Genomic DNA, 12,976 nt, shown 5'->3' with positions numbered 1-12,976 from the left:
CCCATCCAAGTACTAACCAGGCCTGACCCTGCTTAGCTTCTGAGATCAGCTGGGAATGGGCTTGTTCAGGGTAGCATGGCCTAGACTGTCTCCCCCATTGTTACTACTTTAAGTAAAGCACAAAGTACTTGATGGTGAGCAACAAAAGATCACAAGAGAAATTGAAATGGAGAAGTTTATTACTCACAAGTCCTAGAGGAAGTACACAGCATGCCTTGAGGGGCCACACAAGGAGGAGCAGGCAAAGACATGGTACAGACAGACCTAGGGCACATGCTTTGATTAGGGTCTGCAGGTAGAGTGCTTTGGGATTCCCAGGCTAAAGCTGGATTCAAACCGAAAAGAACAGGATTTCAGCAAGCTCCCCAGAGGTCTTATCTGAAGGATAAGGAAAAGGCCCTGGGGACGGGGAGGGTCGGGTGGAGGGCACTGCTTATCACAAGGGCTGTTGGGAAAATCATATCAGGAGTTTACAATTACTTGTAACTCCATTCTCTACCGTATAGGCTTCCATGAGGGGATTAGTATCAGTTTAAGGCCCCTGCAGGCTGGTCAGCCAAAAAGGGATTTTAAGGCAGTAATACCATCTCATGGGTTAGTCAAATCCTTGATACCTACTACTAAGTCAGAAGTTCTATGAGGATGTAAACATTGTTCACTTTATTCTCTGTTGCAATCACAGAACCAGGATAGGAATTGGCATATAGTAAGTTCTCAATAAATATTTGTTGAATAAATGGATGAATGTATATAAGAGTGAACGGATGAATAAACTCAATGTTTGATACTCATAAAAGGGGAGTAAGACTAGCTATGGAAGAAAGCAAAGCCCAAAGGACCACTTTAAGACATTCTTCATAGTCACTAACACAATAACTTTTATTGTGTGTCAGCTGTGTGTCAAATGCCATGACTTAAAATAGATATAAAGATCCACCCCTGAGGCTCACAATGTAATTAAGGAAATAGAATATACTTACAAAGAAATTAATAATAATAAAAAGGTAATAATGTCATGATCGGTAAAATATCTTCAAGTCATACAAGATGTTTAGACTTCATGAAAGTATATGTGCAAAATATTTGTAATTTTTACAAATAAGTGCAATATAGGGGGGGGGGGGAAATCACAGCATATTTGTGAGGACCAAAAGGATCTGCCAGTAATTTATTGTGCAAAAGAAAAAAAAAAATCCAGTCTCCCAAAAATGTACCACAACAATGTCCAACATCCAATAGTAAGTTATTAAACATATGAAAAATTAGGAAGTTATGACTTTTAACCAAAAAAAACAGCAGGGGCTAGACACAGACCTGAGATGATCCAGAATTAGCAGACAAGAACTTTAAAGCAGATATTATAAATTTGTTCATGGGCTTAAAGGAAAAGATGTCCAAAGTAAGTAAACACATGCGAATCTCGGCAGAGAAATAGAATCTATAAAAAATTTGTTATGTCCAGATCAAAGATGATTTGTCACAGATGTTGTACGTGATTTGGGTTGTTTTCCTGCCCTGTGAAATTTTAACAAGGCTTTCTTAACATTTTGCTTCCTATCCATCCTTTAAGATGTGAGAAATTGTCAAAGAGAATTATTTCTTGAAAGACCTATGGACTAAATGAAATTAAATAACTAAAAAATACGATAAATAAACATAATTTTAAAGATTATTTTATTAATACTTGAATACTAATACAACAATTTCAAGGATTATTTTTAATCTGTATAACATGATTTATATTCTTTTCTTGTATTATTTAAATTTTATAAATATTGACACTAAGAGGATATAATATTTTTTCTAAAGTTATCGAACTAACATATTCTCTCAATATTAATCTTTAAATATATTTCTTATACATATATTATTTGAAATGTTCTGATTATTTTTATATGTAAAATTAGCAATTTTCAAAATCATCAGTAATTATTGTTGTATTTCACTCTTGCAATAACATTCACATTTATACTTCCACAAATGGCTACTGTGAAACATTTAAAATCTATAGATATTTTCCATTCCAAACTACATACAGAATGCATGTCTAATCTACGGCCATGCCACCCTGAACAAGGCCTGTCTCATCTGATCTCAGAAGCTAAGCAGGGTCAGGCCTGGTTAGTACTTCGATGGGAGACCACCTAGGAAGACCAAGTGCTGTAGGTGTAAAACATAAAAAAAATAAGGGATTGTGAGCTGACAAGGTCCTTGCAATTTGTGAGGTTAACCAAGGGTTGCCTCGCCTAAAAAAAAAAATGCATATCTATATTTGAAAGAAAATATTCAGACGCCTTGTTCATGTTGTAGGCATGATTATGCTGATTCAATGGAATAATAAGTTTTATGACCACATTGCTGAGTCTGAGAACATCGAGGATGACAACTGAAGTAGGCATTTGGCTAGTCAGCCCTCCACTAGCCTTAGCCCCCACACATGAAATGAAGAAAATGAAAAAAGATATTTTGAGATATTGGTTTCTGCTATTGGTAATATTCATATCTGGCATACTGGCAAGGAGATTAATGCATTTAGTAGCTGCCCAAAACTTTCAGATTAATCGCAGTCACCAGCATAGCAATTAGCACTCTTACACTTACAATCATGCTCAGTATGACTTGTTTTCTTTCAAAAAGAGGATATATTTTTTTCAGCGTTCTCCTACCCACACTGCATAGCGTCCCGGGAAGTCTTTTGGAGACACATGTTTACCTCGTTATTGAAGGGTGGCATACTAGGGAGAGGTCAGAGGAGAATTTCTTTGAATACTTAATGGGAAAATCCTTCTTACCCCTGACTAACCAGCATTTGGGAGCTAGAACATTGTTTGCTGAAGGATATTGACATTGCTTATTGGACCTGATTGAAAGTTCCCTTTGTTTCCTTTAGAATATTTGCAGATATTTTCTGAAATTGTCTTGTGATCCTACTCCAAAGCAATGTTTATTTGCCAGTATATTTAGTAGAGGAGGAGGGAGTAAAAATGAATGTACAGGTATCACGTATGTGCCATGAATTTAAGTTGTTGATAGATATCGACGATGACAATGCGGTGCCACAGATTTCTTTATTCTTTGAAGCTGAGGTACAGAGACATGAATTGCACTCGATGGCACAATATCGCCTGATAGAAATTATAAGGAACATGGCCTGGGCTAACGGTGCTTATTTACACAGAACACCCTAGTTGGCTGTTTCCCCTCTGGCCTTTCTTAAACAAGCAATTTATTCTCAACAGTTTTAAATTTAAAATCAATATTTCTAATAAAATAGTTTTACACTTTTCATCTTTATGTGTGGATGTGTATTGGAAGAGAATCCAAATGAGGTTAAGCAGTAAAGACGAGGCTATCAATAAAAACCTTTTCGCAAAGTCTATGAAAATGAAGTATTTCTATTTCTCTTTCAACACAAAAATGTACATGAATGAACATATGTAACTTTAATCTATTAACTAGATATTAAATAGTAAATTTAGTTTCAGGAGAAGAAAGTAAATTGATTGATGTCAAATTTAAAAATGCTTTTTGGTAGTTTGAAGATAACATGAGCAGTTTGCTCTTTTAAGGTAAGTGCTGAGTATTCTTCGTTGATGTAGAACATATAGAGAAAATGTGCTCTGGGTCCAGGGATTTATACGCATTCCCTAAGTTGCTCAAAATACTATGACACCTCCTAAATTATTCTCCATTGCTTTGGGAAAGTAGGATGATACGTTTTGTAAACCACTAAAAATTACTAAGGTCATAAGTATTGTAGAAAACTCAGAAAATACAAAGAAGTGAACAAAGAGAATAGAAATCACAAATAAGTAAATGAACAAAACAAAAATCACAGTGTGTCATTAATATTTTACTATGTACTATATTTTATCTGTGTGTATTTATAAAAAAGTGATCAGACTATGTGTTTCTTATTTTAATTATTTTGTTATGAATTGGCAATACATTTTGTTACAAAATTTTTTAAATCTACTAAAGCACATATATATGTACGTGTGTGTGTGTGTGTGTGTGTGTGTGTATAGAAGTCCAGCTTTCACTCAGACCTCTGTTTTTTCTATTATCCTGACCTGTTTTTACTAAATTCTTGTTAAATTCCACTAACATTATTAAGACTTTTTTTAGGGGAGTTTTAGATTTATAGCAATATTGAGGGGAAGGTACAAAGATCGCCTATGTGTGTGCAGAGAGCCAGGAATAAACTCTCTTTGCCATCAGGACACAAAACGCCAAGGAATCCAAAAATTCTAAATGAAAGCCTGGCCTTCCAGGTCACTTTGTAGATTTATCAGACAAGGGAAGAGTGTGAAACACTTTTTAACACTTTTATTAATTTCATGTACAGCTTTTAAATATTTAGGCATATGATGTGTAGGTGTTTACTTGTACTCAGGTTCCAGCAGGGCAAATGACTCGTAAGTCCCACAAATTCTGTGAGAGCAAAGAAACGTCTTACCTCGTTTACTGCTGTATTTCCTGAACCAAACACATAGTGGATGAAATGCTAAAGGAAAAAGGTGCCCGATGGTTAAAAAGTGTTTGGGACATGCTACTCTTTGCAGTCCCTGGAGGACTGACTATGCAAATTAGCACTTGAAAGGGTTTGAGAATCCAACAATTTTAACCAAACCCTTCCTCTGCTTTTTCCCCCAGAGACCTTCTCACATCTACATTATGGTGAAAGACTTGCAGGAATTGCTCGAGTCAATGGCATATGTCAACCAGACCAAGACACCTGCATTAGACATAAGGTACGCTTAAACATGGTCCCAGATATAATCCAAACATTACAAAAAGTCAAGAAATATGTTAAATGCTTTTGAAGGAAATTAATATAAGATTTTTTTTTTGAACAAATCAAGAATTCAGTGAGTAGGCAGTTTAAAGAAGGATAGAGAGAGAGAAAAGTTATGAGTTTATCATATTAAATTTAAGGTGAAAAATGTCCTATAAACTTTTAATACTCATTCATCACCTCGTTTATCAATTTAAAATGTATTTACTTTTATTGCCACTAATCTTGATTCAAATGCTAACCAATTTAGCATTTTGAGTTTAATCGTGGATATGTGTAGTAATTAATACTGATGCTAATTATGACTAACAGTTGGTATCAGTGCAAGGCAGACAGGAAATTTATACTATACATTTTTAATTTAAACTGCAACTATAGAAAAAAGTGGGAATGTATGTTAGGACTCTTTCAGATACAAGCCATAGAAACCCCGTTCAAACTCAACCATATCAAAGGATTTATTGGTTCATGTAACTAGAAAGGATACCCATGCCGCGGACCTCAGGAATAACGGAACTAAGAAACTCAACTCTCTTCTCTCCTCTGTTGTACTTCTTTCCCTATTCCCTTCCCCCCTCATTTCTCTCATCCTCTAGCCCTCTTTTCCTTTCCCTTCACACCTTCCACTGAAACCCCCACAGCATTTCATCTCAACTCCTCTTTGTATTATCCTCCTTTTCTCCAGTTACAGTTTCCTCCATAAATCAGGAATCCTGGCAGCAGACAGCTCCAAGTTATAGTAACACAGCTTAGAAATCCCAAGCAACAGACCATCTCCACCTACTATATAGAAAAACAAAAGTGGAGAAGTCTGATTGGCCTAGCTCGGGCCATGTGTCCCCACCAGCTCAATTGCTAAGACTTAGATGGATATTATGCTAGGGCTGCCCGCCCCCGCCCCGCCCCCTGCACAATCACATCATCAGGTGAGTAAATTAAAACGAGGCAGGTACTCATCTGGAAGAGCGGTGAAGTGATGCTCGACATACTGAACTTCGGTTGTCCCAAACAGAGTGTAAAGTTTTCAGTTTTTGGAAAGTAATTTGACAACGTATATCAAGACCCTGTAAATTCACGATGACAATGCATGCTAAGAATTCACGCCTAGAAGTCATTTGTATTGAGAAGTATACTATACCATATATATGCCAAATATTGTGCTCGATCTAAGTGCCCAATAAAAGGAAACAAATAGGGAAATTATAACTTCACAGTGGAATATGTGACAATATAAATAATACTTCCTGCTACCTGGAGCCTGTCCGCTACCAGGTTTCTGGCCCAAAGTGAAAAAAGAAAGCTACAAATCTACAAATCAATCCTGGAAAAATAAGTAGATAGAAAAGGTAGAAGAAATAAACAACTCCGAAATGTTAGTAGACTTTGGGTAGTGAGCCAATGGGTGATCATTTCTCCTTCACGTTTATTCTTATGTCATATTTTAAATATTTATATTTGCCATATTTCCTGTAACAAACATATAATTTTGTGATGAAACATCATTAACTTCCAGGTTTAATAAATAAGACTCAAGCATTTAAGTATCAGATGGGTGTTCTTTGAACTTCTCATCTTGCCAAGTTTACAAAGTGTTTCTCAAAACCAGTCACGTATTTCAAATTATTACTGCAAACCCTATAGATCCGATGGCTTTACCTACTCTAGGGAAGCGAATAAACTGAAAAGGAACGTGCCGAATGACGTCCGAGGTAGTCAATCACAAAAGGAAAGAAACGGTGCGTCCCTCATCTCCTAAAATCCACTCTATCCAGAAACGCAACATCACTAGGCAGCATGTGCGCCAGTCTGGCTATTCTTTAAGGATGAATTTAAACTGTGTAGAAAGGAACAGAAACAGCCGGGTCTTTTTACGAGTGAGGCAAGCTCTACCAACCTGGGCCATCCTTCAGACCTTCCTATCCCTTGACCCCAGGCCCTGATGCGGGCAGGCTTGCCGGCCCCACCCCCAGTCCACGCAGGTCCTTCTCCTTCCCAGCCTCAACGTGACCCCTTTGCGTGGCAATTCGCATCTCTCTTCAGGTTTCTACTCTGGCGGGTGAGGAAGGTCATTAAAAATCATCTTCTAGTTGAGAGATCAATAAGGCAAGACAGGTGATAGGGAAGTGACAGCTTCAAAGGCAGGCACGAGCAGCCCGTGTTCCATCCCCGTTACGCTGCTGAGACGGAGGAGGACCATCCCCTGCCGCAGCCTCTCAGAGCTCAGCCTCAGTCAGCAAAATGAAACGCTGCTTTGAAACTAAGTCTGACGGAGGTTTAAACATAGTGGTTAATTTAATATTTTTAATCATTTATTTTGCTTTGATGTCATCCTAATTTCTCATAAGGTCATTATCTGAAAAAAAAAAAAAAAACATGGCACATGATAAAGGTTCCTTCTACCTGAAGTCTACTACTGGCTCTACTGCAAAGTTGCTATGTGACTTCAGATAAGTCTCTTCATCTTTTCGTCCCTATGAAAAGTTTGGATAAAATTATCTCTTAAACTTCTTTTGGCTATAACATTTTGTTATTCTATGGAAATCTTTTTACAAAGCCTTATCTACTGTGCTTCAAAATATAGGGCACAATAAATCGAACATTTTTTGCTATTGCTTGCTAACTCTCCCTTGGGTCTTTCTCACAGGATGAATTTGAAACTTTTCTGTTTATCAACGTGCTTATTACATCTACCAAGCCTTTAAGCTCAACTATAAAATCAAAATGCTAGTATTAAAAACAAAAAGAATCACTTTCATTTAACATTTTCACAGAAAATTTTTAGCTACTAAAATGTAGCTTTAGGATTAAAATTTAAATAACCACTGTCATGTAAAATAGTTTCACATGAAATCTATGCTAAGGAGCAAAGAAAGAGTTTTGAAGAAGGGGTTTAATATGAGGAATAGGATGTCTGGGGAGGGAGAGAAAAAAGGAAGAAGTAAAGGAGGAAAAGAGGGACGTTGTTTATCTTTAGATAATATGAGAACGGCCTTTTTAAAATCAACTTACTGAAATTCAGTTAAAACTGTCATTTGTATTTGAAAAATAAAACCTGGGAAGTCAACTTTTATCATTTTTTATATTATCCATAATATCTAATGACAATAAATAAAGATCAAATTATCTTTATTACACACACTTATGCTCACCAGCTCTCCCAACAGAATACAGAAGTCACAAGTCGCTGACCGAGCTGCCAGCCACCCTAACTCCTCCCCTTTTGTTACCCTCACCACTGGCTGCCTGTGCTTAGTAAAGAGTCTGAGACTCCAATGACCAGTTCTGCCGTGTAAATCATGCTCCGCACTACACCAGGCGATAGGTTACTCCCTTTCCTTAAGCAGAGATGATCTGCTTTCACATTCAGAGTGCCCTCTCTCAGGACTTCTTATTCCGTGATAACAATAAACATTCTTATTATTAAAATTTTTTAAGTCAGCTTCAGAGACAGTGGCCACTTTAGTGTACGATGACTCAAAACTGTGATGTGTGAGAATTGGGGGTTTTAAAAGGAGGTTTAGAACATGCCCAGATAAGGACCCCGCAAGGGCAGTAGTCCACAGGTATAAATAAGTCTAATGTAGCTAGATGTATCCAGATTAGCTACACAGACCTGCAGGGGCTGAAGGCGTTCAAATGGCTTATCACTTAAACACTGCTTGTGCCTTGCATGCCCGGAAGGGTGGCTGCAGTGATTGAGGTAGAGCTCCCAGCTCCTAGAGGAGTCCGAAGTCTCTCCATCTCTATAAAGATTCTTGCAGGTGCCCAAGTCTGGCGAGTACCTCTTTAAAGCCTTGCTGTACCTCTGTACTCTCATACGTAAAGCTTAGTAAACTGTTCTGTTGCTTATGTCAACCTGGGGCCCAGTTTGAGCATATGAAGTATAACTGAAGATTGGGGTCTCTACACATTGCTACAACAGGAAAGGGTGAGTTAATTAAAAGCTTAGCTAATTCTCCTCACCCGGCTTCCCCACTGCCCTTTCTTGTGGCCTGGCTCCTAGCCAAGTCCTGCAGGGCAGCGTCTGCCAAAGCCGGCTCCCCAGCTCCTGGGAAATGTGGGGCCGTATTATACAGTGGCCAGATTATTATATATCAAGACACATAAGAAATAGATTTTAAATAGATAACTGAGGCTTATTGACATGCTATCATTTTCTTAACTTTGTTAATGCTATGAAGTTCTTATCTTGCAAAACAATCACTGTTCACATCCACAGTTGTTAAAGCCTGGACTGGCTGTTTCTCTCCCAAATACAACAATTTCCCCACATATTAAACTGAGACATTTTGCAAATAATAAAAGTGAAACATTTTGGAAGCAGTAGCACAGAAAATAGAATCATGTAGTTCCACAAAAAGAGTAAAGGAGAAATTTTGCCCAGTTTATAACCTAAACTTCTCAAAAACATGTTGATTCTAAAAATAAAACCATACCATCTTTGTAAAATAAGGACAAGAAAATCTTTTCTGGTTCTACTATCCTGCTTTCTAGAAATCAAAAGAAATTCTCTCTTCTCAAAAAAGGGATAATTAATAGAGTATTGTTTTCATTGAGTTAAGAATGTTTACAGGAAATGTGCATAAACCTAAATTTCTAGAGCAAACGTATCAAAAATTATGTTTATTGAAATGGCAAACGCACGCACAGTCTGATGGCAAAATGGACCCTTTAATGAATTTCCATTATTGCCATCTCATTTCTCTACTGGACTTTAATAATTATAGTTTTACATAAGCCAAAACAGGCTCCGAAGAAAGGAAGCTTTCGCTCTGCCCGTCTCGGTTTCCGGGTGTGTGCTGCAGGGGTGAAGGGAAGAGTGGGTTGGTACAAACCATCATCTGACGAAACATAATTTTTGCTCCGACTTCTCCACTGCCATAGCGCTGTGTGCTTAACCCCACAGCTCTTGTCATGTTCCCATCATTTTCTTCAAGTGTCTTTCCCCTCCAAAAAGCTATGAACTTTTTAAGGGTAAGAGGTGTCTCTTATTCTCAACATCTTTCAAAATACCTGAAACTCAATGAAAGTTTGTTAAATTAATGATTTAAATGTTCAGTTGACTAATTAATATAGTCACCCAGGAACCCTGATGAAGGGAAAAAAAGCATCACATATGGTGAAAACAGGTCTCATATCCCAACAAACCATGAATATAGTAGCAAATCGCAGGGACTTCCAGAAGACTCCTTCAATCTCAGATTCATACATAAAACCCAAAATGTATAAACTAGAGTAAAATCCTCTCGGTTCATTTTGCTCCTATGCAAACATTTATAATATCACATTTTGAACTACCTTCATTTTCTCCATGTGGAACTCCTGCCTACCCAGAACATCAAAAACTAGTTTTTCAATCCCAGGTTACGGACTTCTAAGATTCCTGACATTCAGCTCTTTTCTGATACCCGGTGCTAGTAGAAGCCCCTATGCTTACCTTACCAGTTCTATCGGCTACTGAAATCTTAGCGTTATAATGCTCCAGCCACGACGGTCTTTGCATTAGACCCCGAAAGCTGAAGCAGCACCTGTTCACATTCCCCTAGATACACTATGACCACTTAGGGTGGCCTAGGATGTAAATTATTTTGTCTTCGATTTCCTCAAGAAAGATGAGATGAACTTATACCTAAAATACTAGGAGGAAAACTACATTTTTATATGAGTAATACAAAATCTGATAATTGAATCTAAAAATGACATTGTCGGCATATCAAGATATTTCCCTCTAGCCTTTTCAGGATTATCCTTAAGACAATACATAGCCATCTTCAAATGATTTATACGTCAATATTATTAACAAATAATTTTCCAAGGTGGTATATAATGATTATTTTCTGAATTTTTTTTAAAGTAATTGAGGGAAACAAGATTATTTTCCCAAGTTCTCAGAAAATAGAAAAGGTAACATTAACACACCAAATTCTCTTATTATCATTGCTCCTCCTTACCTCCTCCCCAAAAGGATCTGAAATTACACACCATCAATGGAAAGAAAAAGAGCTAATATTTTGTGAGTACCTAAATGTGCTAAACACTGTGCTAGTTACTCAAATAATAATTAAAACATTGAGGAGAGTAGTATTGGTCTCATTTTACAAACGCGAATCGTAAAACACAGAAAAATTTCCAAGATCACATAACTACAAAGTATTACAATCACAGTTTGTTCAGAATTTGAACCTAGGTCTATCTAACTCCAAAGCTGATGCATGCCATTTCCTCTCTAGTATGCTGACAAAAGCATAATAAAACCAGAAAGCACATAATCCAATAAATAAGTAAACATAAACAAAGAAAGAAACTTATAAAAGGCTGGAGAACAAGAAGATAAATATTCCCAAAATATACACATTGAAAAAAAATCCATTACGTTTTAACCCAAATCTTAGTCCTACACTGTCAGCCAAGGCAAAGTGGGAAATCACAAGGGTAGCAGCCTTCTTTCACCTAATAAAAATAAAGGACACTACCATTTTATCAAGAAGGAAAAACAGCTTACAAGTTCTAAGAGAGATTTCTTGTGTAGGTCACAGAATTCATTTTCTCCACAGCAGCTATTCAAAGATTGCGGAGATGCCACTTACACAGCTTATTCCTTACGTGGACCCATTTCTATAGCCAGGTACAGGTACAATGCTCCTGTCGTAATTAAAAAAAAAAAGAGAGAGAGACAGTGGCTTCATACAAAATTTTAACTTTCTCAAATCATTAGATCTGAGTCTCCTGTCTCATCCCATGTTCATTAGCAAAACATCTTTCTGATAACAAGTAAGAAAAGACCTGCTGCCTCTGCCAGAACTACTGGTTATCCTTTTAATCATTTATCCTGTCAGTCAATCAGTCAGTCAGTCAACAAGTATTTGTTAAATGCCCACCATGTGCCAAGTGCTGTGCTAGGTACAAGTGAGCTCAACAGAGCTGATCCACTCCAATGAAGTTTACACCCTGGTGGAGGAAACGAATCGCCTAGTCACACGAATGTTTATATTCAAATTCCAATAAGCGTAATGAAGGCATTACAAGCACTGTGAGAGACAGTATCTAGCCTAGAGTGGAGTCAGGGAGCAGGTTAAGAAATGCATCCTTGAAAAAGTAGCATGTGAGCTGAGATCTGACTTGCTTTTGTTAAGCACATAATTAGCCATCTACATTTGTCAATTAGGTACGTGTACAGCACCACGTTAGAGGCCGTGAAGTGTACAAAGAAGCCTAACATATACATCTTTGAGGAAGTTTAAATTCAATTAGACAAATGTGTACACGTGAGAAGTTAACAATGCGAGAAAATGTTAGGGCAGCATCAGATAAATGGCGCGAATAATAGATAATGGGCAAAGGAATTGATCAACCATCAAGGACTGGTGTGAGCCCGTTTTCAAATGTTTTTAACTGAAACACACAATATAAAATACACTTTACACCGTGGCCCAATATAAACACACAGATATAGACAAAACTAAAACAAACGCATCATGAAACAAAACTTGTTCTCACAACATGTGGTCCACATTGTTTCTATTCTATTACATGTTTTAAATTGTTCCTTTATGCTGCTCACCACCCACTAAATTAAGTTCTTTACCCACTGATGAGTGACAACCTATAACATTTGAACTTTCTGGAACAGAAAGGATTTCTGCACATATAGAGGTCCTTCACAGAGATAAAAGGAAATCAGGAAGTAATTCTCACCTCCTGCAAAAGTGGTCCGAGCCAGCATGACCTCTCCTTCCCCCCACTCATCCTGCTTCTCCTCATTTCCAGGCACTAGCTGCCTTGGCGGAAGGAATCCACGCCCAGCACGTGACCACACCACATAGTTCCCTTATAATCCTCTCCAACCTGTTGTCCTCACCACCATTTTCTACCACCAGCAATAGCACCAGCCTGATTCTTGGCTGGAATGTGTGAAGCTTTTTCACAGGACTGTGAGCGAAAGTTGCCATCAGAGGTATGGCCAGACCAAAATTCCAGATCAGACCTACCTTTCAGGCCCTGAGGCTACACACAAACAAGGAATTTATCCTTTAATACGATATGTTTCTTCCCAAGTATTAATTTTAGTCCCAGTTTTCCAAGGTCAGTCCTTTTATAGTTGATCAGACATCCACTTCCTAGACAGAAAAGTACCCATCATGCAGAATAAGCTACCACTTTTCCATGAATTCTGTGGCG

The 12,976-nt window shown here is 37.6% G+C and overlaps 1 pseudogene; it reads left to right on the top strand.

Moving 5' to 3' along the window:
• The first annotated feature begins 2,050 nt into the window (after positions 1 to 2,050).
• LOC118612694 lies at positions 2,051 to 2,169 on the top strand (annotated as a pseudogene).
• The last annotated feature ends 10,807 nt before the right edge of the window (positions 2,170 to 12,976 follow it).

This window comes from Rousettus aegyptiacus, unplaced genomic scaffold, assembly GCF_014176215.1.
Source record: "Rousettus aegyptiacus isolate mRouAeg1 unplaced genomic scaffold, mRouAeg1.p scaffold_m13_p_16, whole genome shotgun sequence".
Lineage (NCBI taxonomy): Eukaryota > Metazoa > Chordata > Mammalia > Chiroptera > Pteropodidae > Rousettus > Rousettus aegyptiacus.
The sequence above is the reverse complement of the archived record's forward strand: the minus strand, read 5'-3'. Positions and strand labels throughout refer to the sequence as shown.